This window comes from Anolis carolinensis, chromosome 4 (assembly GCF_035594765.1).
Source record: "Anolis carolinensis isolate JA03-04 chromosome 4, rAnoCar3.1.pri, whole genome shotgun sequence".
NCBI lineage: Eukaryota > Metazoa > Chordata > Lepidosauria > Squamata > Dactyloidae > Anolis > Anolis carolinensis.
In genome coordinates, this window is record NC_085844.1 from 154,289,370 (window position 1) to 154,316,407 (window position 27,038).

The following is a 27,038-nucleotide window of genomic DNA, read 5'->3' on the forward strand; positions in this document are numbered from 1 at the left end:
AAATGAGTTCATTCAGGAGGAAAAAAATGATATGGCTGGCTCAGAAAAGAAACCTTATGAGCATTTCTCAAAATATGACAAAGATTAGACACTACAGTTCCACTATTACTGTTACACGAGAAGAAAAAACCCTATTATCTGAATAACATAAGGAGCCTGGAAGCCTGTTGCCATTTGAATTTATTGAGGACTTGATGCAAATGTAGACAAATGAGATTGTTAAGCGACCCCTTAACTGGAGGCCATTTGAGTTTGAAGAGCAGTGTGTCATGATTGCCTCTACAAATCCATGTGAAATTCTCTCCAGTACAAATTGTCTACACCCAGCTTACAGCAAAAAGCAGTCCTTTCACTGCAAGAGAAATATATATACCTTTGGGGACTGAGGATAGGTGATTATCTCCCCCTATCCTGTTGCAGTGATGCTCTCTTTGTTTCCCCCCTCCCAGACAATCTCTTTTCTTCTCATTTTTGGCAGTGTTGTGTGTGCATGTGTTAGTGTTATATTCCAACCACAGTCACCCTGTGAATATACTGTGACACTAGAATGCCCTTCTGCTTTCTTATGTATATAGAAACTGACATATGCTGAATCTATAGCTACCTTTTTGATACAGAATACAAATGTTAAATGTTTTAATTAGTTCTTTTCTTTTTTCTAAAACATGTGGTAAATGCAGCTCTAGCATATAGGGTCAGCCTGAGCACCATATGAGAGGTCAGCAAAAGCTTCCCTCTAAGATCAAATTGGCTGATGGGTGAATGCTAGAGGATTGCTGCGTTTCCCTGGAGCATGTGATATGGCCCAAATGCTTCTGTCATCCGGGTAGATGTTATCAAACATCTCATTATCCTCTAAACTAGATGCTTTCATCTGTTGGGCCAGCACACAGTAATTGCTTCGGGCTGTTTAAACCGATGCAGAGTTGAAGTTCTCTAACTAGGTTTGAGTCAGATTTCAATATGGCTATTTTTCAAGCCAAGCTGGGTTCATGTCAACTTGTGGCATGCAACATTTTCTCAAACAAACCTCTTGCTTTGATGATCCCCAGAGATCTATATTATGCTATAGGAGGTTTAAGTAGGCTATCACCATAAGCTGTTTTGATTGGCATTCTGATCATTTAAGGTAGTTTAGTGTGCTGGAGCTGCAAAGGTGACCTTTCATGTTGGACTAGAATTCCCAATAACTAGAGTACCCACTGCCAACAATATCTAAAGGGCTATATAACCTCCCCTTCCATCCTTCCCATAAATAAGAGCTTGAGAACAACCTTAATACAATTGGTGGCAACTACCCAGAGATCAACCTACCTCCAATTTTATTTTACATATGGAAAAAATCATGTGATCAAGTATAACACAGACCACAATATCACAAGCAGAACTTTGGGCAGTATCTGGTTATGGAGTTCTGAAAACTATTGTCCAAAATGAAATGTTTCCAGTCTTTGAATACAATGCTGCATTCGTGTTTCACCTGGAATACTTTTCATCAGAAAGATGATTCATTAAAAGACTCAATCAGTGAACCAATAATTTGACTTGATGGGTCACAAGTTGTGCATGCCTGTGCTAGGCGAGTCTCTCCAATTAGTTTTCATGTAAGAAGCTGAGCAGACTTTCCTTGTCATTAGCAGGGGGTCAGATCAGATTCACAAACTGACATCATTGTGTTTGGTGCCAGATTCTGTTGGTGCTGAGTGCCTTTGCCTTCCTTGTGTTCTCTCTTTGTGGGACATGGTGTAAATTCATTATATCCTGATGTAGCAAAGAACAGAAGATTTGACCAACTGTTTGTCTAGTCCAGCATTCTCTTCACAATGGCCAATCAGATGCTTAGAAGAAACCCAGAAGTGTGACATGAAAACAATATTCTAATCTTCTTGTTTCAGTGAGCTATGGGGTGGCCATGTCTGCTGATGACTCCAAATTGTTTGGGAACTTTTTTTTTCCAAACCAGAAGAATGACCATTAAAAAAGAAAACATGGTTTATCATGATCAAGCGTGAAGGATACTTCCTGGAGCAAAAAGCCCTAACTTCAGACATACTCTGATGGAAACAAGCCTAAGAAACTAGCCAAAAAAGAGATTCAGATGAAAGTGTAGCTGCTATGAGGAAGCAAGAGTTCATAATTAGAAATAGAATTGAATACAGATCAACACCATTATGTTGTGTAGCAGTGAATTTTATAAAACAAGGATTCAAATATTTGTTTTGAGGGCTTTTATCACATATTAATTTAATGCCCTTAAGGATAATAAATGGCATATGGTTAAATTAGTTTTCACTCTTGCAATTATGAAACTTTTATACTTTTTTGAAAATGTATCTCAGCAGTTTGAAGTTCACAGCTTACCAGGAAATAACTGTCAAGATGTGATAGTGCAAATTTTAAAAGAGCAATCCAAGTTGCTCGGCCTATTTTTGGAGACAAGATCTACCACCTTGGGAAACTCCTTTAAATTCACACTAAAACCCAGAATGTATTCACGGCCCCAATGTGGAGACTATCTGCTGCACCTTTCCTCTGACTGACAATAGATTTACAGGACTTCTAACAAAGCACTGGATCTTTATCTGATCTTTTAAAAATATAGAGATGCAAGGGATTGAGTATGAAATTGTCTACACAAAAAAATAAGTTTCAACACCTTTCCCTATGGCCTTTCCTTGTTGAATGACCATCAGGAGCCATCGAGATCGTCAGATCTTTGCTGTTTGCATCTCCCTTACAGATTCATGGCAACAGTACAGGAGAAAGAACAAAGGACTTTTGGTTTAACACATTATAGTGTGTGTGTGTGTGTGTAACTATTTTAAAAAAGAATAGCCTGGGAAAAGTGGGAAGTTTTTGAATAGTTTGTATATACAATACAGGTTGAGTATCCTTTTTCTGAAATGCTCAGGACAAGAAGCATTTTGGATTTAGATTTTAGAATACTTGTATTTTATACTGTTTCATTCTTCTGCTATACATTTACTGTTATTATTGTGTATTACTTTGATTGTTGATGTGTTTATATCATTTTGGGCATTGAATGTTTGCCCTTTTTATGTGAGTAAACTGCCCTGAAGGTGGTCTAGAAATAAAGTTTTTATATTATTATTATTATTATTATTATTATTATTATTATTATTATTATTTGCATATATGTACATAATGAAATCTTGGAGATGGGACTCAAGTTTAAACACTTAAATTCATTTATGTTTCATATAACTTTATAGGCATGGCTTGAAGGTCACTTTATATAATGTTTTAAATAATTTGATTCATGAAACAAAGTTGATGTACATTGAACCATAATAAAGCAATGATGTCACTCTCTCATTCACCCATGTGAACAATTTTGAAGTATTTCACATTTAAGAATTTTGGAAAAGTGATGCTCACTATGTACTGCATATCCTCTCATTATTTCAGACATGAATGTGTTAATTGAAAGGTTTGTGTACCTTTTTTAAAATGTAGAAGCACAGCAATTGTGCATGGCAACTGTTATAATATATCATGCCCCCCACTTTTTTTGTGCTTAATTTCACAAGGGAAGCTGGGACTTTTTAAGAGTTTTCCCCTCCTTGCAAGAGGGAATAATTTAGATTTTCTTCAATCCCTGTCAGAAGTTGAACAGACGAACAAAACAGATTCTTCAGAGACAATTTTACACAGAGTTACATCCATCCAATTCAATTATAAATTAAATTGACTAACGAACCATAGCTCATTATGGGAATCAATTACTCAGAACTGTCTTTGGACCAAAAACGTGGAAAATAAAAAATAATGGTCATACTTCAATATACCAGATTGTCAGTGTTTGAGAGCGCTGTTTTTCTCTGGCTTGGCATAGTTAACCGCCAAAAAGGAATGATAATCATTTGTTTTACTGCTTGTTGAGCTATTCCTATTTTATAAAGACTAGTTAATTCTTGAGCTTGATTTCTTTCGGACCAGCACCTTGGGCTTCTTCTTTTATTTTATTTTTTTGCAAGATAACAGGCCAGCCCTAGAGTCATGTCATCATATGGAGATCTTTCAGATCAACTTATGCAAATGCATTATTAAAAGAAACCACATTTTAGCCTCTGGTACAGACCAAACAATAATAGTAGAAAATGCTATGAGGTAGAATTGAAGGCATCTGATTAACAGAATCATTCTTGTGACAGAACAGTAAGCAGGCACACCCCTCTGGAGTAATTTCTGATGAGAAATACTTACTAAATGTAATAAAATGAAACAATATTATTAGTTTAAGATGAGTATCAAATGATGATATAGGATTTTCTTTAAAAATGTCCTCATTCCCATTTTTAGGGAACTTCTAGTCTAAGGGTTCCAAATTGAATTGCAGTGTACAGCTATTGCATCCTCTTTTTAATGGATTTTCTCTGTGAAGAAAAAAATGGAAGAAACAAAGAAAAGACATGGAAAGGCAGCAAACATCTTTGTCAGAGCAGCCAGAAGACATGATAAAACTGCTATCTAGATGTTTCCTTACAATTAAATAACAGACATTTGGGACTTGTATAATGCTATTCAAAAAATAAGTTTGGGGAATGAACTGTAAACTATGAAATGAGGCACAAGCTTCTAACTCTATGAGCAATACACATTTTCACTCATATAACAGCACAATGGGAACTGCTCCACTCTTCTTTCCATAGACAGAAACCATTTTATCAGCAAGAGAAGTAGATAACAAACCTATTATCTTCTAAGCTCTTCTTTCATCTTAAACAACAACAATCTTGAGGAAGCAAAATGGTTAACAAAATTCATTTTGAGAGCAGGTTAGTCAATTTAAGGTCAGTTTTAAAGGACAGGCATGAACTACAATGCCAAATGAGAGAAACCAAAGAAAGGGTTTCCCGGTAACATTAATGGATTTTTGTGTCCTGGGCCCATGTACATGGGTGCTTTATCTCTGTGGTGGGTGGTGTCAGCTCTCTTGTGGCTGCATGATGCAAAGAGTCAATTTGAGTTAACACAGGCCAAGGCAACTTAATGCAACCTTGAACTGTACTAACAAAAGTTCCTTCAAATTTTCCCTGATTATCTGGAGCAAACTGTGACTTTAGACTCATAAACAGCAGGTTCTCAGACAGAACTGGCTGCCACTGTTCACACAGCCATCACAGATTCCCTGTTTTGGGGCAGTCTAGGGATATCAAATAGCTTTTACTGTTTCCTCCTGTTGTCATCGCAGCACAGAATGGCCAATTGCCATCACACATCACCTAAGGACCTCATCAGACAAGTCATCGGTAGCATCATTGTACACTTTCACCCCAGTTGTGCCTCAGAGCACCATTCTGCCCATCACATGATACAGGCTCACTTCCAGTAGGGATCTGTGGCTCAACTGGAGTTGACAGTGTGCCCAGAACATGGGAGACTTCCTGTAGAGAACACTAGGCCCAGCCCAGGGGACGTCACAAGGTGATGCTCCCACACATGTTATGAGGAAGTGTTACTGTGGGCAAAACAGGGTGTTCTGTGCTGGGATTGCCCCGCTGCCCTGCTGATTCGCCACAAAGTCTGGTGAATCACTTCGTGGAACCTCGTCAGTGTGATAAGGTCCCTAGAGCGACATTAGCTGGCACAAAAGGGCATTTGGAGAAGAGAAGGGGGAAAGAGGGAGTGATTCCCCTTCTCCTCTCCAACATCATGACAGTGCTACAACCAACATCACCCCAGGTGATAAGCAACAGTCATTTGGCCATTTTGCATCCAGTGGCCTCTGCTATGACAAGAAAAGAGTAGGGACGGGGAGTCAGGATGGCTGTCTGGGTTCAGTACTACAGGATGGTCAAGACTCCTTTTGATCTCCACAGGGATCAAGAACTTGTGATAAGGAATCTTTTCTGCCTCTCCAGTGAACTAAGGACTGGCAGTAAAACCATCCCGGGACAGATCCAAAATTTGTTGTTGCATACTTCTGTGTACTAGATGATAAGAAGGAAGACCATGGTGTGCCTGTTGCAAAGATGGGCATCTTCCATGGGCAGAAGAGCTACTTCCATCCATGGACCACACACAGTGTCACCCTGCTGTGGCCTGTCAAACTTTTGCAGCAGATGATCCATTGAGCTAACTCATTGAAATCACGCATTTTCTGAAAGGATTTAAATATGATTTCTGGCTTTGTTAAAATGATGTGGCACAGTTTGGAGCCTTAGAAAGGACTTTTGGGGCCTCCCACAGCCTGTGGAATATTTGTGAGCTGTCCATTTTTGCTCCACTACTTTTATACCTGGTTGTTAGTGATCAGAAATATCTCGCTAAACAAGATTAATGATCTTTCTGATCCAGCAGAAATCTTCTTTTCTTCTTATAAGAGCATGAATGAAAGTAGGTTCCTATATGTGTGTGCATGTGTTGGTGTATATCTATCAAAGCATAAGAACTCCCTCAAGGATTTTTATTTGTTTTTGCAAGTCTCTTAACACTTTGCAGAGCCTGTTGCAGAGCTAAAGTAGAGGAGTGGGTATCTCAGCATTATGTGCTCATCTTGATAAACATCACGGTTCCTTATTATTTAGAAGGAAGCTAGAGAAGTAAACACTCAGGCTCAAGTATTCATTTTCCACTATCTGAAGTCTCTAATAAGGCCCTTTTAGTAACTAATTTCTGTTCCAGAAGTGTGAAAGGCAAAAACTATTCACTGGCAATAAACCTTCCAAAGCATCTACTTTCAAGTTAATTCTCATCCTTATAAAAATATAATGCTGAAAAAAAATTCTTTTAAAGGTGTCCTCTCTTCCTTGAACTAAAAGTACAGAAAACCTGGCATGAACATGTGTTTTTAAATAAGATGTTCGTAAAATAAATAAATCTGCACCCAGAATTGTTTCCATAAATGGGAATGGAAATTTGAGATTGAGCGACCGAGGTTCCAAAATTTAAGGAGCAGGGTTTTAAGATAAAGGTTGAGAAATCCGAGGTCAGTTTACTTCTGCTTAAAACAAGTACTTAAAAAAACACAGACTTGCTTGACTTGCCAATGATGACTTCATTATTCCCTTTCCCCTGTGTCTTCTCTGTTTCTCACACATTCCCATTTATAAAAACAATTTTGTTCCTTCTTAATTGATCAGTAGTTTAAAAGCCATATTTCTGGTCCAACGTTGAATATTAACGAGTTGCATTAATTTTTTCCCTGCCAGAAATGTACCCTAGAAAATATGGAGGATGGGTTTGACTCCATGGCAATTTTTATATTTCCTCTGTCGCTGCTCCTGCAGATACGCGGAGAATTCCAGTTGGAAAAGAAGACTTGCATTACCCGACTGTAGTTCTTGGCAAACTCTTCTGCTGTTTTAATTTTAACCAATTAGAAGAGCCAATCTTTTTTTACTTCAGAAGTATATTAAAAGATATCGCATTCAAAGGCCGGCCCTGCACTCAATTAATTACTGGTGTCCAGCGAAAGGTCTACCATTAGCGATCACCATGACAACCTTTGGGAGACCTCTGCCCACCTGTTGCATGATAGAAACCGCATTAGGCAGTTGGTTCCCTCACTAGGCCTCCTTTGGGCCTGTGGGGAATTTGTACTAATTAGAATTAGTTGTCCTTCTGTAGTCCGGCTCCTGACACAAATTGCATTCTGTAGCTTTTTGTTCCACTCGAGTTCACAGACAAAATAGCCTGTGCCATGTTTGAAATGAAGCAAGGCAATATGAAAAGATTTTGCATAATTGGTTAATATACTTTAACATTTTAACTAATATCCTCCGTGTTAGTTTCTTGCAAAGAAATATTGTTTGCTTTCCACTTCTTCTTTGTCTTCTTCTTTTCTCTCTCTCTCTCTCTCTCTCTCTCTCTCTCTCTCTCTCTCTCTCTTGCTTGATAATTATTTATGATCACACACGGAGGGTAATTTTAATGCCACTTGTTCAGGTGTTGTTAAATCATGGTCAGGCTCAACTGCATTTGGAACAAAACAAGTGACCTTTAAAAATGATAGTTGGAAAATGGGCCCTGTGGTGATGGCGAATGGCAAAAGTACAAACCGGGGTATGGGGAAGGGAATAAAAGCCCTTTCATGCATATCAGGAGGCTATTGCAGTATTTATTGAGGCCAATAAAGAAATTGAAATGATGGAGCAAGCCAGGTTAAGGAGAAGGTATTTGGAGCGCACAATGATGGGAAATGCAGAGATTGTTTCACAGGACCCCAGGCACTGGGTTCGTTTTATACTAACCATGGTTGAATATTACATTGGGATAATTAAATTGTGTTGAAGAAGGCCAAGTGGATTTGTAAATCAAATTTGAGATAATCACATCTATCTGACCTTAGTAAATCACCATTAGGACAATTGTTCCCTTTTTTTCTTGTAATGGTACTCCACATATGATCATTCCACTGTCAATTTTGGGATCTACAGGAGGCCAGTTTATACCAGCGGCACTTAGACTTTTTGAAGCTAAACCAATCACACAAATACTGCATGGAGCCCAGCTTGGCCCCTTTCCACTAGAGCATGTTCAATCAAAATTCCTAAAATCGGCTCTACAGGCTCCCAGATGTGTCTCTAATGCCATCCTGTGATTGGAGACAGGCTTTGTGAAAGTGGAGGCCAGAGTATGGACAGCCATTCTCAACTACTGGCTACGCCTGTCCTTCTCCCCACATGGTCTTGCCCCTCTAACCATGAGGGATGACTTCCAGTCCACATGGACTAAAACAGTGGCAGTAAAGATCACAACACTAGGCTTCTCCCAAGGTCAATTGCTAAGCATGGGATGGGACCAAGCCAAGGATCTCATTAAACAACGAATCCTGGACATAGAGCGTTAATCGGACTTAGCCTGCACCCCAGCCTTTAGTGTTAATCAAGCTAGCACATACCTCACCACCCCCATGGCATACCTAACAAACCTGGAGGTGCCCAAACATTGAAGGGCTTTCACCCTGGCAAAACGCCATACCCTCCAATCAGCTGTATTGGAGAGGAGATATCAAAAGACCCCCTTCAAGGAGAGATTATGCCCATGTGAGTCCGCACATACAGAAACAACCAAGCATGTGCTCCTTCAATGCATGTTCTACAGAGACACTAGAGCTAGTCTCATCACTCCATGGCTTCTTAAATACCCAAGGTGTGCCATAAAATTTTATACCACCCTGCTGCTCTCAGACTCTAGCACTACAATATCTTACAGTGTTGCTAGGTTCTGCGCTGCAGTACTTAAAATTCAACCGACTATGATTGACCCCGCAGGGCGCTCCTAACGGGAGCGCAGCTGCAGCAGCCTCTTGCAGCTGAGGTGTTGTTGGACTTATAATGTGCCCCTCCCTCTCCCCCTAATGCCCCCTTAGTGTTTTGACCCCTCCTATCAAACTCCCCCCCCCTCCAGTCCCATAACTGCTTTGTTAAACATGTCTGTAAACAGTACTGTTTTTTAAAAATCTGTTTGCTAATCTCTTTTATGACTGCTTTCCTAGGGAACTGTGTTTCCCCATCCCAGAGCATTTGTGCACCTCTCTGTGCTGGTCATGGACCTAATAAAGTCTTGATTGATTGATTGTTCTACAGTTAGCACTAAACAGTGTATGCAGAATTCCTGTTTACACTGTTATTGTATATATACAACATATGCTTTACTAGAACATATTCTTGGGTAATGCCACAATTCATGTGGAAGAGATCATTTATAATTTTAATTAAACAGAAACTTGATTAATGCTATGAACTGGTCTTAAAATGTGCTTCACATTGCATTCCATGCAAAATAAACCAAATTCAGCAATCACCCCCTCCCCCAAACTGAACTTGCAAAAAAAAAAAAAAAAAAGGATATCACCCTGAATGTAATTATCAGTTTGGGCAAAAACAGTTCATAAATATGGATTCTAATACAGAAAATATCAAAACCTGAAATGTTTGGTTGATAGGTTCACGAAGCCATTCATACTGTGGAACTGTGCACATAGAGCAGATAATCTCTAAATCATAGACTCTGTGTTAATTTTAGGCAAATCTAGAGTGAGATAACAAACCCATGCAACTTCGTGGGCATTTAGGCAAGAGTGGTTTTGAGCCCCCTTCCTATTACTTGGAAAGTGACATCAATTCCATTTTGATGATGCTGTTTGTTGTAACCATGCTTTGCTGTTTTAAAATAGCCCCTCATCCTCTCTCCCTCATATTGCATGGGCTTTGCCAGTTGTCTTTTGGGTATGAGTAGGAATTTTTGGTTGTGCCCAGGTTGATCTAGGATACAGCCTTATTAGATAGAAATGGCAAAGCATTTCTAGAAAATACTGTTTGATGAACATGTGTTTGATTCATAGCACTTGGGTATGACTGTGAATGTCATGATGCAATACCTAAGAGGATGTGGTAATGGCTGAGTCATAGCCATGTGAGGGTTATTGCAAAGGGGTTGCATCAGTTAGTGTCCCTTACTGATGGCCTATCAGCAGGTGGCTGTATAAGGAAGAAAAAGAATCCATCTTTCTCTCTCCTGTGTGACTTGGTGTGAGTATTTGCCTATGTTGTATGTGACTATTTGATTACTCTGATTGTTTTCAAGTACAAGAAAAGTGGATTTACGTATCCTGTTTGTACATTTGTATATATTGCAACTATGAATATTAAAGCCTCTGGATATTTTGGATGAAATCTTAATCCATGAGTTCACTAACACAGTGTGTAGATAAGGTCAGATGCTGGCAGTTGTACTCTGCTGATAAGACGGGCTGAAGCACATGCGCTAGCTGTGAAAGGACTCTATTTTTGCTTGTTTCTGGGACACTTGCTATCCAGCTTGCAGTGGTATGGGGAGTTGTGATTTGGAAACTATAAATCACTTCACATACCAGCATCCCGTGACAAGCTTTCAACCTACTCTGTGTGCTATTTGGTTTTCTTTTCAACTGGTATATATGACCTGGCATCTTTCTGTCACAACTGGTAGGGTGTGAGAACTGTTAGGTAACATGCTTCTTTGATGAGGTCCCTGAGATACCACAAGATGAAGGAATCATATCCATATGTTTCTAATACCAGGTGGCTTAATGGGAGATATGAGGTGTTGTCTTTTCCACATCAGAATCACCCTTCAAGAGTGCTGAGTAGTTCCAACTGAAGGGTTCATTGCGGATGATCAGATTCTTTTCATGGGAAACTGGCAGTGACAAACTACAGAAACTTCCAGAGCATGCCCAGCTTAACTTGACCTCTCAAAAGAAAGTCCCCACATGTCCCATTCTCCTGCCACATTGCAGATTCCTGTTGGAAATAAAAAGTATGGCCATTTATTATACCAAGGCTGTTGTCTGCTGATACCCTCCCAGGTGGAAGGGCAAGTTTGGTGATCATTGACACAGAACTACCCCTAACAACAAAACAGTGCAAATCTTGATTCCAGCTTTTATAATTTGTCAGGTATAAATATGAGGATTTGTTGTATATTTTTAACAGTATGTGCTGCATTTTGTATCTTACAAGGGAGGGATAATGGGCAGATGTGATCTTTGCTTCCTTCCACATTCAGAAGATTGAGTTTCCATTTGAATTGGAGCACGAGTTATTTAAGTGAGTCTAGTGAAAGAAGAGAACAAGATATTTATACCGGATGTGCTTAGGTGGCATATACACAGTTGCTGGTTGAGGATTAAAATTTCACTTTGTTGCCTCCACTCTCTGTCTCCTCATATGTGTGCACGTGTACACACACAAGAGCTACTTGAAGAGTAATAACAAGTGGAATGCAAAAGGAGGGCACAAAAATATCATATATAAAACAGCAGATGAAATCCATAACACTGACATCTTTTCCATGGGCATATTTCTCTACATGAAGTGGCTTAACACACACAAGTTGTCCCTTCTTGTTTTTATGAATATTGAGGCAATGTACCAACATAAGCAACAGTATGATTCATAAGACTGGAGATGTTTGTGAAGTAGGGGAAGCTGGTGTCTTAATTGCTGGAACTGAATAAAATGCTGCCAATTGTTTCAAAAAAGTAATAAGAGAGATATAATGTACTACTAACATATTGCCAACATGCTGGAATTATATGACTGCAGTCCTAAACCACTTTTTAGGAGGAGGCAACCCATGGCATTTAGCTTAAACAAAAGGTATATAAGCCAGATATGTCAGGCTGTACAGTTGGAGACAGTCGCCATATGGAAGAGAAGACTACATGCCTTAATGAGCGAACTTGTCTCAATTTTATCTGCCACAAAACAGTGTTGCCAGATGAAATAATCCTGAGATAGAGTAGGAAATGGCATATAGTAGAGCCAGATGTATCTCAGTGTACTGACCTGTGCACACACCAGCTTGTATCTTGTTCAGTAGTTACAACATCATAAGCAGGATTTACAGTCTTGTAACATTTGGAACTCATGCTTATGATAGGTCACAACTGATTTGTGAGCCTCAAAGCCTACATTTTGAGCCAGGGAAATGGCATCTGCACTGCTCTCCCAGTCATGGGGCACTTTAAGAGAAGCATTTGCTGCAGGATCTCAACAGATGCCTGTTAACCATACACCCTGAAACCAGGAGAATGCTGCAAATGGCATTTCCCAGTGCCTCAATCTGCAACACCAGAAGTCCTTTTGCTGAGACACTCATGACTGAAAATGTAGGGTTGAAGAACATCATTAGATGTAGCTACAGCAACAGAGCTCCATTGTTGTAGCCGATGTAGGCTCTTGACAACCACTGGTATTTCCCTTTAATTTTTCAAATTGCATGTATTCAATTTCAGATTCTGTATGCCTGTCAGCAACTTTACTCCTGATATTACACAGTATATTCAACTCTCTTTATAGTTTCTTCCTATATTCCCAGCAACAAGTGTATTTTGGTTGTTAATTTAAAGAGGCCTTGCAGCTTGTGCAAAGAGGGAGTATGAAAATCATTTGTCAAAATTGTATGAATTTGTAATTCATAATTGGCATGAAGCAATTTGAGGAAATAGTTTTCTGCTGCTGACACTGCTGTCAAAATAAATGTGGGGAAGATGATTATAGTAATTAACAAAATAGATAATTGCACTTTGTCATGGAATAAGGTTCACTTTGATTTCTGATTAGGAAGAGATCAATAACAAATGAAATGCCTTCCTATTCATATCTGATTGATATCATTGCACAGACAAGAGTATCGTGTTTTCAAGCAGGGCAAAAGCAACAAGGAAGTATTGCATTCACAGCTAGTCACTTTGCAGCACTGATCCCTAAAATATGTATATTCAGCTGCTTTGAAAAGAAATCTTATGCTGCATTTTATCATTTGATACGTAACTTTTTTTTATCAAAGACTGCTTTGTCAACTCAAAGTGATTTTCATGTCTTCTTTCCTTTCTAAACGAATGTCAACAGTGTCAAAAGTTCAGATGTAACATGTGTGGCCCCGAAAACATGGGGGTGCAGTCTCACACTTTTTCTCTTTCCTTCTCCCATCTAACACCACTTATTACTTTCTCTGTCCAAAGAATGGTTACAGTCACATCTAAAGTATCAAATGAAATTTTGTGACTGTACTCTAAACTAGGATCAAGCCATGGTTTACAACATGAATTTGGAGGGCAAGTTCAAACCATAGGGATGTGATTCTTCTCTAATTTCATTTGTGAAGGTGGGAACAAGAATTTGTAGGAGTTTACTTTCCACTGCCAGAAAGGTTTGAAAATAGAAAATTTTCAGTATTGTTCACAATTTAAGACTTGTATTACACAAAATCATACATGAAGGTTTTGTGCAGAAAATTCTATTTTCTCCTCGGGAAACAGCAGCTTCTGCACAGAAAAGTCACTAACCACAAGGGTTCTTTTCAATCTTGGATTCCTCTTGTCAGGGCTTCAAAAACAGTTTGCAGATTTTTTTTTTAAAAAAAAAATTCCACCCCTAAACTTGACTGGAGCTTGACAAGAAATAGCATTAATTTTCATTCTAGGAGGGAAAACCACTCATAAACAACATGGTGTTTTTTAAAAAAGCTTTTACAATGGAACCTTATAACATGTCTTTCTATTAGTCAGATATAGATGTAATTTACATGTAATGTCTTGGGATAGAAGGATAATATATGAACTTGTAGTATATTCATGTAATGGTAAACTCAGGACAATTGCATCAATGAATAAAACAATTTCTAAAGACCAACAGAAGGCTTCTTTGAAAGTGCATCCAGGGATGACTTTTCCTTTCATCAGCCCCAATCTTTCTTGTGATTTCCATTTTTATGACCAAATTTCTAGTAGTATTTTATTCAAAAATAATTTATAAGCAGATATTGAGGCCAGATTATCTGGTGGTAATCTGATGTTACTATACAATTGAGTGAATGAAGCATGGCACGATAAAAGCTTTACCTGAAACCATAATATTGAGCTAGAGAGAAGAGAATGTGGCCTCTCTAATAGTACCATGCTGTACTGTTATTGTTGTGTACTTTCAAATCATTTCTAGTTTATTGCGATCCTAAAGGATTTCTTTAAAAGATTAATTCAGAGTGGTTTTCCCTTTTCCTTCCCCAGAGACTGAGAAGGTGTGATTGGTGCAAAGTCCCACAGTGGGTCTCCATGGCTGAGTGAGGATTCAAACTCTGGTCTATAGGGTCATGGTCCAGTGCTCAAGCCACTATACACTGGTTGTCACAATCTGTTCTATTCTATTTATTGTCAATCCACTCCTTTGGGCTAAATGCAAATCTACCATTTGCTTTATTTATTTCGTGTCAAAAGCATTGTACAACAAATACATTTCAAAATGATGGGGGGGGGGGGGGGAGAAATCACAAGCAACTAAATAGTTTTGGACCAAAAGCAGGCAACAGTAACCACATTGTCCGTAGCTTTAAACAACTCCTCCTCCATACATGAGGCAGGGCATTGTGGGCAAGCATACATATTCTGAGTTGTTTGTTCAGCTCCACAGTCACACAAGGTGGAGGATTCCTCCAGGTAGTGCCACCTTGCCAAGTTGTCTTTAGATCTGCCCACTCCACTTCTGAGTCTGTTCAGGGACTTCCAAGTTGCCCATTCTTGGTTTGCCCCTGGAGGAAGACCCTCATGGGGGGCCATCCAGTTAGAATTGCCAGGTTTAGCTGCCCAGAGAGACACCCTTGCTGCTGCTGGAGGAACATCAAGAGGAGTAGTGGTTCTCATGAAGCCCTTCCTTGATTTGAGTCTACTGGGAGGAGGCTGATAGCCATGCAGTGGGTGGCTTTCACAATGTTCGACCTTATTTCTCTCACCGTTAGCAGCAACTTCCCGTCGCACATCAGGAGGGGCAATGCCAGCTAACTTGTAGAGTTTATCAACAGGTGTAGGTTTAAGGCATCCTGTGATGATTCTGCATGTTTCATTCAGTGCTATGTCCACCTGCTTTGCATGTGCAGACTTGTGCCAAACAGGACAGGCGTACTCAGCAGTTGAGAAAGACAAGGCCAGGGCTGATGTTCTTATTACTTGTGGGTCTGCACCCCATGCGCTGCCAGTCAGTTTCCGCAGGATGTTGTTGCGTGCAGCTACTTTGTGCTTGGTGTTCATGCAGTGTTTCCTATATGTTAGTGTTCGGTCTAAGGTGACACCAAGGTATTTAGGATGGAAACAGTGTTCGAGCTCTTGGCCTTCCCAAGTAACTTTCAGTTTCCTGTTGGCTTCACGGTTACGTAGGTGGAAAGCACACACTTGTGTCTTGGAAGGGTTAGGCTTCAGGTGGTTCTCTTTGTAGTAGCTGGAGAGATCTTTCAAGGCATTGGTGAGTTGCTTTTCAACTGTTTCAAAATCTTTCGCTTGTGTTGTAAGGTCAAGGTCATCAGCATATATAAAGCTCTTTGTGAGTGGTGGTTGTGGCTGGTCGTTCGTGAAGATATTAAATAAGGTCGGTGCAAGAACGCTGCCTTGGGGTAAACCATTGTTTTGCCTCCTCCATCTGCTTTTCTGGCCCTGAAACTCCACGTAGAAGCTGCGGTTTTCTAAGAGGGTCTGGACAGTTTTTGTAAAGTCAAAGTCCCGGGTGATATGGTAGACTTTATGCAGCATTTTTCTATTTTGCACCGTATCATAGGCTGCCGTAAGGTCCACAAAGACTGTTCCCATAATGCAGCCTTTCTCATAGCCTTCCTCGATATGTTCAGTCAGATGAAGAATTTGACCTGTACAGTTTTTCCCTGGTCTGAAACCTGCTTGTTGTGCAATAAGCTTGGGTTCGATAACAGGTCCTAGTCGATTTAATAGCACCCTCTCATAGACCTTATATAGATGACATAAGAGGGAGATTGGTCGATAGTTCCTGGCGTTGGAGGCATCTTTACCAGGTTTTAAGATGGCAATTATCTTAGTTTTCCTCCATGCTCTGGGAATCTGTTTGTGTGCCAGGCATTGATTGTAGAATTTCAAAAGCCAGTTTTCAGGTTTGGCCCCCAAGTGTTTGATTTGCTCCATCATCAGGTCATCTAGGCCAGGTGCTTTACCAGTCTTACATCGCTTGATGGCTTCTCTGAGTTCTTTCAGGTTTAGAGGAGAAGACAACTGGTGGGTTTCAAGTTCTGGCACCCTGTTGATTTTCATCTTTATTCTGCTGCAGTTGGTTTTCCCATTCTGAATTAGCTGGTGAGCTATCTGATCTGGTGTCACGTTCGCATGTCCAGGGTTGACCAGAGGGTCACTATCCAGGCGTCTCAGCAATTGCCAGGCTTTTCGGCTACTCTTGGACATGTCCAGGTTCTCAAGCAGCTCTATCCAACAGTCTTTCTTAGCATTAGCTAAGGCTGTGGATAGTTTTTGGCCTGCTGCTATAGTCCCATCACTGTATGGATTCTCTTGAAATAATCTGAGATATTCTTGTAGCTGATTTAGTGATTCTTCGTTTAGGCCTGGTAGGTAGCTTGTGCGACAGCCTCTAGGGATTGGGAGCCTTGAGGATCTTTTCACAGCTTCTACGAACAGGTCATAATTTTCTATAGAAGGTTCTATATCAGAAATAGCAGCTTCCAAGGTCTCTGTAAACTTTGTCCAGTTAGCTTTGTTGAAGTTATATCTTCTGCGGAATGGGACACATTTTGGTCTTACAGCTGCATATGCTACGCAGCATATTGGTCTGTGTTGTGTGTTAGGTATTGGGTTTAATACCCTTTTGGTGCATTGGTGGCTAATGCTTTCCTTTACAAAAATCAGATCAGGGTTATAACCACGCTTCCATCGGCCGCTATTAAATGATGGTGGTAATTTACTGTCATGGAGGAGGCTCATTCTACTATTGTCGGCCCATGTTAGAACTGCTTCGCCATTTCTATCATCTTCGTCATAGCCCCAGACACAACTATAGCTATTGAAATCTCCCACAACAAAATGGGCTTCATGATTGTGGCAACTGGTTGGGGGTGTAAAATAGAAATCAGCCCCAGGTGGTTTATAGAGTGATGATACGGTGCAACTATCAAGTTCCACAGATAAAGATTTCAATGTTGTTCACTTCTGTGAGGGAAGTTGCAGAGATTGCTACACCAGATCGTACAAAAATGGCACTGCCATATTGTCTGTGAGGTCGTTCCACTGCCAGTTGCATTCCAAGAATTTTTGGTCTTCTCATTGTGGTGTCTCTGTGTGTTTCCTGTATACATAGGATGTCACATGAAATGTCCTCAGACATTTTGGCTAATAGTTCTTCCTTAGCAAGTGACAAACCTTCTATATTAATAGACATAATCTTTAGCAATGGTCTTGATAAAGACCTTTGGTATTCATCCATTCATCCAATGCTTTTGGGTTTGGAAAGATCGGCCGCTTACAAGAAATGTTGCCCAGGGGACGCCCGACTGAATGTACTCAATCTTCGGGGAGGCTCTTTCCGTGTCCCCCTACCATTTGCTAAAATATACAATATTGTGCTTTTCTTTTCCATTTCTGGCCGAATAGCTTAACCATTGGTTCGTCCCATCAAGTGTGAGGTCTACCCAAGGTTCGTCCCATCAAGTGTGAGGTCTGCTTGTAGTCTCTTGGTATCCAGTTTGTTAGTCACCATGTCCATCCTTGTCTTTTGTTCATGATATATGCCTTGCCCATCTTCTTTTTTCCTCATAGATTTCATTGACTAAGTCACATACCCCGGTTCTTTGACACAGCTCTTTGTTGCTGACTTTATCATCACACATCCTTCTTCCTATTGCTCACTGAGTCACCGCCAGTTTTTCCTCCTCTAACTTTGTTGTTGCCCATGTTTCAGATGCATATAACATTGCCGGTAGAACTGTAGTGTTAAAGATATCTGCTCTGACCTTCATTGGCGGTTTAGTATCTGTTAGCACTATCCAGTTTCGATTAAAAGCCATCCAAGCAGCCTTGCATCTTCTTGACCATTCTCCATTCTTGACCATTCTCTTATTCGACTGTAGTTGTTGTCCAAGAGATACATATTCAGTCCTTCTTCAGTTTCATCTCCGTTTGCAACAATGCAGCCCTGGTCAAAAGGCTCATTTTTTATCCATTTCGTTTTCTTCAAGTTCATTTCCAGGCCTACTGATTTTGAGAGTCAAGCTAGTTGTTGGAGTTCATGTTGTAAATCTTCCAGATTTTTTGGTGAAAAGGACACAATAATATGTGAAGAGTAGATGAGAAAGTTGTTTGCCGTCAATTGAAATCCCACCTTTAAATTTGATTTTTCAAAAGAGGTTTTCAAAAGTCACTGCAAACGGTTTTGGGGATATTGTGTCTCTTTGTGTGTACCAAAGTCACAATATAATGTCAGTTCAAAAGTAAGTGCCATTATGTTCAGTTGATGTATAAGCAGATAACTGAGTACAAGACAGAAGTCTAAAGTGGCTACTTGACTGGTCCAATATTTTACCACACAGTTCAGTATTTGTTATAGGAAAATCACCTCAGTTGGATCCTTACTGTTTGATTAATTGCTCTCAAGTGACATTTATCCTAGCATGTTGCCAATTACAACCTGAAAGTACTAACAGAAGGAAGCCAAAAAACTCCTGTAATGTTATATATGAAGGAAAGAATAAAAACATTCACCTTTTATTTCCTATGCTGGGACAGTCATGATAGAGCAAATGCATTGACCTGGTATTTACTTTCCATCAAAGAACTTACTTTTAAATACACAGATTAAGATTAGGGATTTCATCATAAAAGGAATGAAAAACAGCATTGCAGCTGGACTGTCAAGAAACGTCCCTATCACATGATGCCATGTGCATCCCACTATGAGTTTGCTTCCCTCCACCCTACTCAATGATTCTCTCATCCCTAGATATTGATTGGTAAAACTCCACCTTGTTATATTCCCACTACTGACTGTAGTGCTATGGGTCCCTTCTGCTTCTGTGCCAGGATTCCAGTTGTAACATGACACCCCCTCAATGGATTGTCACCTTGACGTGGTGAGGGGGCTTGCGTGTTCTGATGAACCTGCGGGCTCAACCACTGGAGTCATGCACTCCCAGGAGTGGCCGCAGGGGAGGTTCCAGACCAAGCACAATTTGAAGACCCAAAGACCTCAACAGCGGAGCAGGCGGAGGATAACATGGTACATGTTCCAACGGCTGTGAAGGTAGAAGAAGGCTGCAACAGACTGAGAAGCCACTCTCGTTGTGTTAATCACACCACTGCTGGAACCTCAATCTGTAAAGACTGTGTTGACCGGCCGTGCACCGACCTCCACACATTAAAAAAAAATCACGCGCAGGTGTCTTCCAAGAAATGGAGGACCCTCATCCTCGAACTAAGAGGGATCGCCTAAGTAAGTAAGTGTAACATGACATCAGAGGACACAATTCTTCTCTTTCCCTTTCACTATTCCCAATATGGTTACATTGAAGTTATTTTTCTTATATCTTCAATATTTTTAAATGTTAGAATTGCACAACAATGTTAAAAATAAAATAAAATAACCACAAGGAACACCAGATAAGCAATAGTGTAAGAAGGCAGGGTCATCAGGATGTGCAGAAAACTGAGCATGGGATGGATGAACTGGCACAATTGCACCACTGAAGAGAGATGAAATCTCAAAGCTGCTCATCTTGGTGTGTATCCATTGTCTACACCAAGCCTGGCCAACCTGTGGCAGTCTGGGTATATTGTACTTCCGCAATTCCTAACAATTAGTAAGCTGGCTGGGATTTCTGGGAGTTGGAGACCTGTCAAGACCCAGGCTGCAGAGCACCAATAACCATGCGCAGAGACCAGAATCTATCTAATATCTTTATTAAAGGAATATATAAAGTCAATAAAAACAGGTGAAGAATAAAGTTCAGAAGTAGACCTTTCAGGAAAGGTCAAATATAGTCCAGGAAATTAATGTCCAATATGAGATATTAGAGTCCAAAGTTATAATCCAATAACCGAAACACACACTCTGCCGAGCAAAGTGTGGGGAAATGACAAGGTCCTTTAGTCCAATAGAGCTTGACAACAAGGCTGGAGAGCAAACTAGATTCTTGGCAAACAAGGCTTGATTCGAGGCAACAAGAAGCAGGAGACGAGAACAGGGTCCGTGGCGAGGTCCGTGGCAAGGTCCGGGGAACAAGGCAGGGTTGGAACAAGAACAAGGTCCTGGAAACAAGGAACAGGAGTAGCGTAGTCCACACACGATCTCACTCCCGAAGCTGACGAATTGACTCCGCAAGGATCTCCTTGCGGGTAAACACCTATATAGGATCTTGTTTTCCCGCCAAGGAACACTTTCCCTGGGGAACAAGAAGTGAAACCCATACTGTGTCCAGATGCATGACTCCTTAAGATTTCCCAAGGGAAACAGGCTTAATCAGCTAATTGTCTGGCAGCAATTCTGGCGCTTCTGCAATTCGCCTCCCTAGCGCCTCTATCTCGATTATAATTATCCCGGCGAGAAAACGGGGGAGATTTCTGCTCAAGGCTTGTTTGGCTGACTTCTTGTGGGCAAACATCTTGCAGGTGCAAGGGCTCCAATTCTGGCTGAAACGGTGGGAAACCCAAGTTTTCCTCTTCATCTGCCACAATAGTACTAGGAACGGGACTACATGGCCCATGAGTCATCACAAGACCCAAACACTTGAAGTGCCACAGGTTGGTCAGGTCTGGTCTACACTAACACAACGGTTGTGGGATAGTGGGTTGGTGTTATACAGTCCTAGACGTGGAATTGTTCTGATGAGCCTGAGAATGCCTTCATCATTGAGTGGAATACAGATAATTTCAACATAACAAGAGTTAATGGAAATACAGTAGAGTATCACTTATCCAAGCTAAACGGGCCGGCAGAAGCTTGAATAAGCGAATATCTTGGATTATAAGGAGGGATTAAGGAAAAGCCTATTAAACATCAAATTAGGTTATGATTTTACAAATTAAGCACCAAAACTTCATGTTATACAACAAATTTGACATAAAAAGTAGTTCAATACGCAGTAATGTTATGTTGTAATTACTGTATTTACGAATTTAGCACCAAAATATCACGATATATTGAAAACATTGACTACAAAAATGGCTTGGATTATCCAGAGGCTTGGATAAGCGAGGCTTGGATAAGTGAGACTCTACTGTAGTTTCTTCTTCAAAACAGACTTGAGTCCTGGAATCCATTGGGCTTGTTGTTTGTTTATTTCTTTAGATATTATGTACTGAATAAAAAGACTGTACATAGATTGGCTTACATCGATTACTACTTTACCTGTGGTTTTGGCAGTGCTCAACACCTATTTGGGGACAAAGAGAACAAGACCAAGGTGAAATTGATTAACCTTCTTTTCACAGGAGATAAAATGACATTTACAAATCTGACCATCAGTGTAGACTTGAGTGTAGACACAGACTTGATCCAGCATAAATTGACTTATATAGATAACTTGTCAATTGCTGGAGAGAAACTAAGCTCTGAATCAACAGCCTTTCTTTCCATTGTCTTATTTCTGCAATAGCCTCACAAATGAGTGCTAGCTAGGTGCTCTTTCTGGGCTTGGAAATATTACTTTTTGTACTACAATTCCTAGAATTCCCAATCCCAAATGACCAGGGTGAACACTGAGGAAAAGCCTCTGTAGAGAGGAGCACATCACATAAGTATACAGATGTGAAATATAATTCCTTACCCCTTGATTTAGGGTTCCTAAACAACAATAGTACCCTTCTGCATTTTGTTGCAAGATCAGTCAAAGAAGAGATGTGTGCTAATAACCATTTCTAAATCATGGTGAACAACACCATTCAGTGCCCATTTGTTATCGATATTTATTTACTTTTAAAAGGCTTTCCCTTACAATAATAATCTATCTGTATCTAACTCTTTAAATAATTTCAATCCAATATTCAAATAAAATCAAATAATTCATATGTATATAGTTTCTAGTCTTAGAAACAAATTCTACATTATGTTTCATCATGACAAAGGAAGGATCAATCAGGTGCCAGAAAATGTAAGATAGCAGTTTGCTCATGCAGAGTAAGCAGTAAGGCAGAAGCTGAACAACAACCAGTCCACTTGCACACGCGCACACACATAGGACCTAGGAGAGAAAGAAAATGAATATAGCATTTTTTGTAAAACATATAAAATAGCTTTATTTAAAAATAGTTGTTCATAATCAAACATATGGCCTAATGGAGAGGGTGGAGAAAAACTGATTAGAGCAATGAAGGAAGAGAGCGAATGTAGACAAGCAAACCTGCAAAAAGCCTGAAAACAAGCAAACTAACGATAAAGAGTAAGCATGCAAAGGTTGCTATGTCTAACAAGAAGCAGGATTCACAACTCAAAGTGAATAGATAAGTTGCTCCAAATAACAGAAGTAGTATCAACACTTCTGACTATGGGTGCTCAACTTGCTCTTTCCTATCACATAAAAATAATATGAGAAAACAGCAAGAAAACAATATTTTTACACACTGTTTTTTCAAGTGAAATTTCAATGTAATTTACATGCCTTCTGTTTTGAAACCTGCTTTCTTTTAGTTCCATGTTTCATGGCTATGAGCCATGTTTTTGTGGCTTATTTATTAGTTTTGTTTGTTACTACTGGGGTCTTGATAACACCATGTGGAACTTTGTAGCACCCTGGTATTTGCATTTATTAGAGCAGATTTGGGTAACCAGCAGTGATAGGAGGAAGGTCTGTAACATTTTCTTGGAATTAGCACTGATCTACACCAATGACTTGGCTAACTGCATGCTATTGAAATAACAGCCAACTTGAAATGAATTGAGAACATCCTCAAAGTAGCCCATAAATGGAGCAATTATTTCTGACATTTCAGGATACTGTGACAAAAGAGAAAGGGAGAGAAAGAAGGAGACAATTGAACCACTCAACAAGTTGCCAGACTTTTGCTGAGAGGGGAAGTTCTTGCTCTTTGGAAGCCTTAAGAGTTATTCCTTTCCTCCCTCTCCTTAAGTGAGAAGGCTTTTAAATGGGATGACAGGAGGACAAGATCACTTTTTTTATTCTGGAAATTAGTAACATTGAAGTAAGTGCCTGTGTAAGATTCAAATGCCATGCTTGCTACTCATTCATCATCAGAAGCTTTGATGCCAGAACAGTTTTCTTTCCCTGTATAAAGAAAAGCAAAGCCTCACGACGCAAACACTTTATGGAGATCAGTTCATTAAACCTGACTTTTTAAGGAGTCTTGAGTGAGAGGCCAACAACTGAGACCAAAGTGATGAATAGTGTGCTTTATAGCTATTTTTTTAAAGGCAAGATTGGCATGAGGGGTAGGGGTGTATTTACAGGGAGTGAAATGAGGGCAAGGCTGCCTCAAAAGAAAAACTTCTGCTCCATGAAGAGATGTTGTCTTCACTACACAAATTCCTCACACTGCAGTGACTTAAAACTTGGATTGAGTATTTAGACATATAATTTAAGCAATCAAATTAAAGGAAGAGGCATAGAACATAGAATGAGAAGAGATAAAACAGAAAAGGTCTAAATATGCTGAAATCTGGGAATTAGAAAAACATGCTGAGTTCTCCTTTGAGGGGCAATGTCCTCACTTTGCACCCATACACACACAGATGACCTCTTAATATGGCCCCTGGGGCCATGCCATTTCGCCGACAGTTGCTGGTGAAAGGACAGGCACGCAGGGTGCCTTGTAGCACCCCAGATGCCTTCTCTCCTTCCCCCATCATATGGTGGAGAGGGGACAAGGTGCATTGGAGCCCTTCATATGGGCGCCAATCATATGAGTGAAAGGGCAACAACAAATGTTGCCGTGTTGCCCTTTCCCCCATCATATGGAGGAAAGGACAACAAAACATTACCCAATTGAGCTGCCCAAAAAACACTTTCCTTCCCATGGTGGCAGAGGAAGCGTCTTGCAACACTTCCCCTCCACTTTGGGAGGAATGTGGACAGGGCCAAGCCAGTGTCATCTGATGACACTTAGCAGGCCCCATCCAAAAGAAGAAAAAGGGGCAAAAAAAAAACATGTGAAAAGGGCGAGAGAGTCTCCATAGCTACATTCCTGTTCAGAAGTGAGCAACTTTGTGCAACTTCTACATTCACATCCTAGGGCATTATTATGTTATACCATCATAATGATGCATTAATCCTGTTTTTGGCTCTGCTTTATCAGACAACATTGCTGCTCTCCAGGCATTGTTGCATTGCAGAGTCATTGAAAATATATGTTTTTTACACACTGGAAATAATCAGTTAATAGTCCTTTTTTTTCCACATTAAGCGGTTTGGATGACAATGGGCCCTTCCAGACAGGCCCTATATCCCAGCATCTGATCCCATATTGTAGCACTTTCTTCCATCAATGATCCATTAGAGGGCACAATGTAGTTGTGGCCAGGTTATCCCTCCCTGAAGGATTCCCAAAGAAATCTCTGGCAAAGAAGTGTTTCCAGTACTCAGGCAGGAAAAATGATATTTCTAGTATGGAGAGGAGGCAGTCCAGCTGTGGCATGCGCACGGTATTATACAATAGGGACTATCCACCAGTTTCAATATTGGCTTACCTCCCTCGTGCAATAAAGTCCTGAATTTCTCATTAGTGTTAAAAAAAACTATCTTCCAAGTCAGTGTAATAGATAGCTAGATAGATGCATGCATACTTCAGTTAACAAAACCTCTTACAGTAAAACCCATTTTGTAAATCTTTGTACATCTGCCCAGCTGACCCTTTTCTTTCTTGACCTCTGTCTAGTTGGAAGTATTTTTAACAGCATCAGCATTTGATAGAATCTAGATGATGAAGGAGAATTGGAGAGACACAGTCCTGAGTCTATGCAGATTGCAACCATTTATTAACAATGCAATAAAGCTTAAACTGTGAAAAGAATGGGATTCTGCTCTAGTCACAACTTCTGTAGCCGTGTGTGGTGTGCCTCTCTACAACAAGCAATGCAAACAGCAACTGTCTTCAGAATTGCATACTGCACATGCATGAACAGCAAAACAGAAAGAAAGGGAGCGAGCATATAAGCCTGTTTCACCAGCTAACTACAACATGTTAAAAATAAAACCTACAAGTATATGTTTGTCCACCAAAATGAAAATAAAAAGAAAAGCGAGTGCTGGTGAAATAAAATGACCTCTAGAAGGACTCTTGGTTGTCACGCATATCCAGTAAATGAATCTGGAGGCAGTCATTTACCTTGCCTGTTATACATAAGTCCACACAGCTATAGTAGGATTACCAAATGTGTATCTACACTGCAGAATTAATGCATTTTGCCACCACTTTAAATGTTATTGCTCAATGCTATGGAATCATAGGAGTTATAGTTTTACAAGATTTTTAGCCATCTCTGTCAGAGTGCTAGTGCCTCACCAAACAACAACTCCCATGATTTCATGATTCCATAGCATTGAATCAAGGCAGTCAAAATGTTGTCAAACTGAATTAATTCTACAGTGCAGATCCACCCATAGAGTAACAATCCTTTCCCAGGCCATTGGTTCCTGCAGATATGCAGCTGCAACCTAACCCTACTTTCACCCTTCTCACAATGCCAATGCTGAAAAAGAACTTTCCTGCAGGAAGTGGGGTGGCTGAAGCAAAAAGGCCAACTGGGAGCATGCGATGAAAAAGTTGAGGCTGGTCCCAAGTGCAATCAGCTTTAATAAGAACATCCAGCAATAATGTAATACATTTTTGCAGCCTGTGAAATAGTAATAGTTCTGGAATTATCTCTGTAACCTCAACTGGCTAGTTAACACAGAACTATAGAGGGGATACATTAAAGCAGACCTCACATGTTGTAAAACAACCTAAATTCCTACCAAACGCATAAAAAATACAGTCATGGGCCAGCTAAAAATTTTATTTACACTTCCATTATAAAAAAAATTGCCAATCCCAATTTATCACTTACTGTCATGTGACAATTTATTCATTGTTCTCCTTGAGAAGCTAGAAGTTACAGAGGAAGCATGATTGGTGATAGCTTCTCTATTTCAATATGGTATAATAGAGATAACAGAGTGCCCAAAAGCTCTACAGCCGCCTTTTTGTCTGCTTTGTCTCTTTTCATTAATCTATCAGAATCTTCATTTAATATAATCCAAAAAAGCAAGGTAATTGCTTCACTTATCAGTTATCATCGCGTTCGCATACTTATCATGTCAAAATTATTTATGTGGATAGCCAGGTTGATCTTGCCGCATTTAAAAGCTTTAAAAATTTGAATAACTGTTCTGCCAGTTAGGTTATCAAAATTGCAGCATAAGCAATGAGTTTCCTCTTCTGAGATCTTTGAGTGGAAAAACACACATCAAAAAACAGGAAATGCTAGAGGAGGGTAGAGAAGCATCTCATTGTTGGGCAGCTCCTAGGAACTAGGCTTGTGCATTATGGCTGAACCTCGATCCGTTTCTGCTGGCTGAATTCTGGGAGACCCGCGAATCTGTTTTTGTGTACCTCACGAAAATGGGTGGGTTGCCAAATAGCAGTTTCCGGTCTGCAGCCAAAAGATTCAGTAAGATCCGGCCCATTTGTGGGAATGGGGAACTTATGAGGCCTGGGATCCTTTCCTTGCTTCCTTTCAAGAGAGCCTGGGTTTGAGCTAAGAAAGCAGCCCTCCTGGGACCATTTCCTATCTTCCTTTCAA

The 27,038-nt window shown here is 40.1% G+C and overlaps 1 protein-coding gene and 1 pseudogene across 2 annotated transcripts in view; one reads left to right on the forward strand and one right to left on the reverse strand.

Moving 5' to 3' along the window:
- LOC134298599 (large ribosomal subunit protein mL66-like) overlaps positions 1–18,363 on the reverse strand; it is a 29,712-nt pseudogene extending 11,349 nt beyond the window's left edge.
- LOC103278655 (uncharacterized) overlaps positions 1–27,038 on the forward strand; it is a 356,515-nt gene that overhangs the window by 243,572 nt on the left and 85,905 nt on the right. The gene's annotated exons all lie outside the window — the stretch shown is intronic.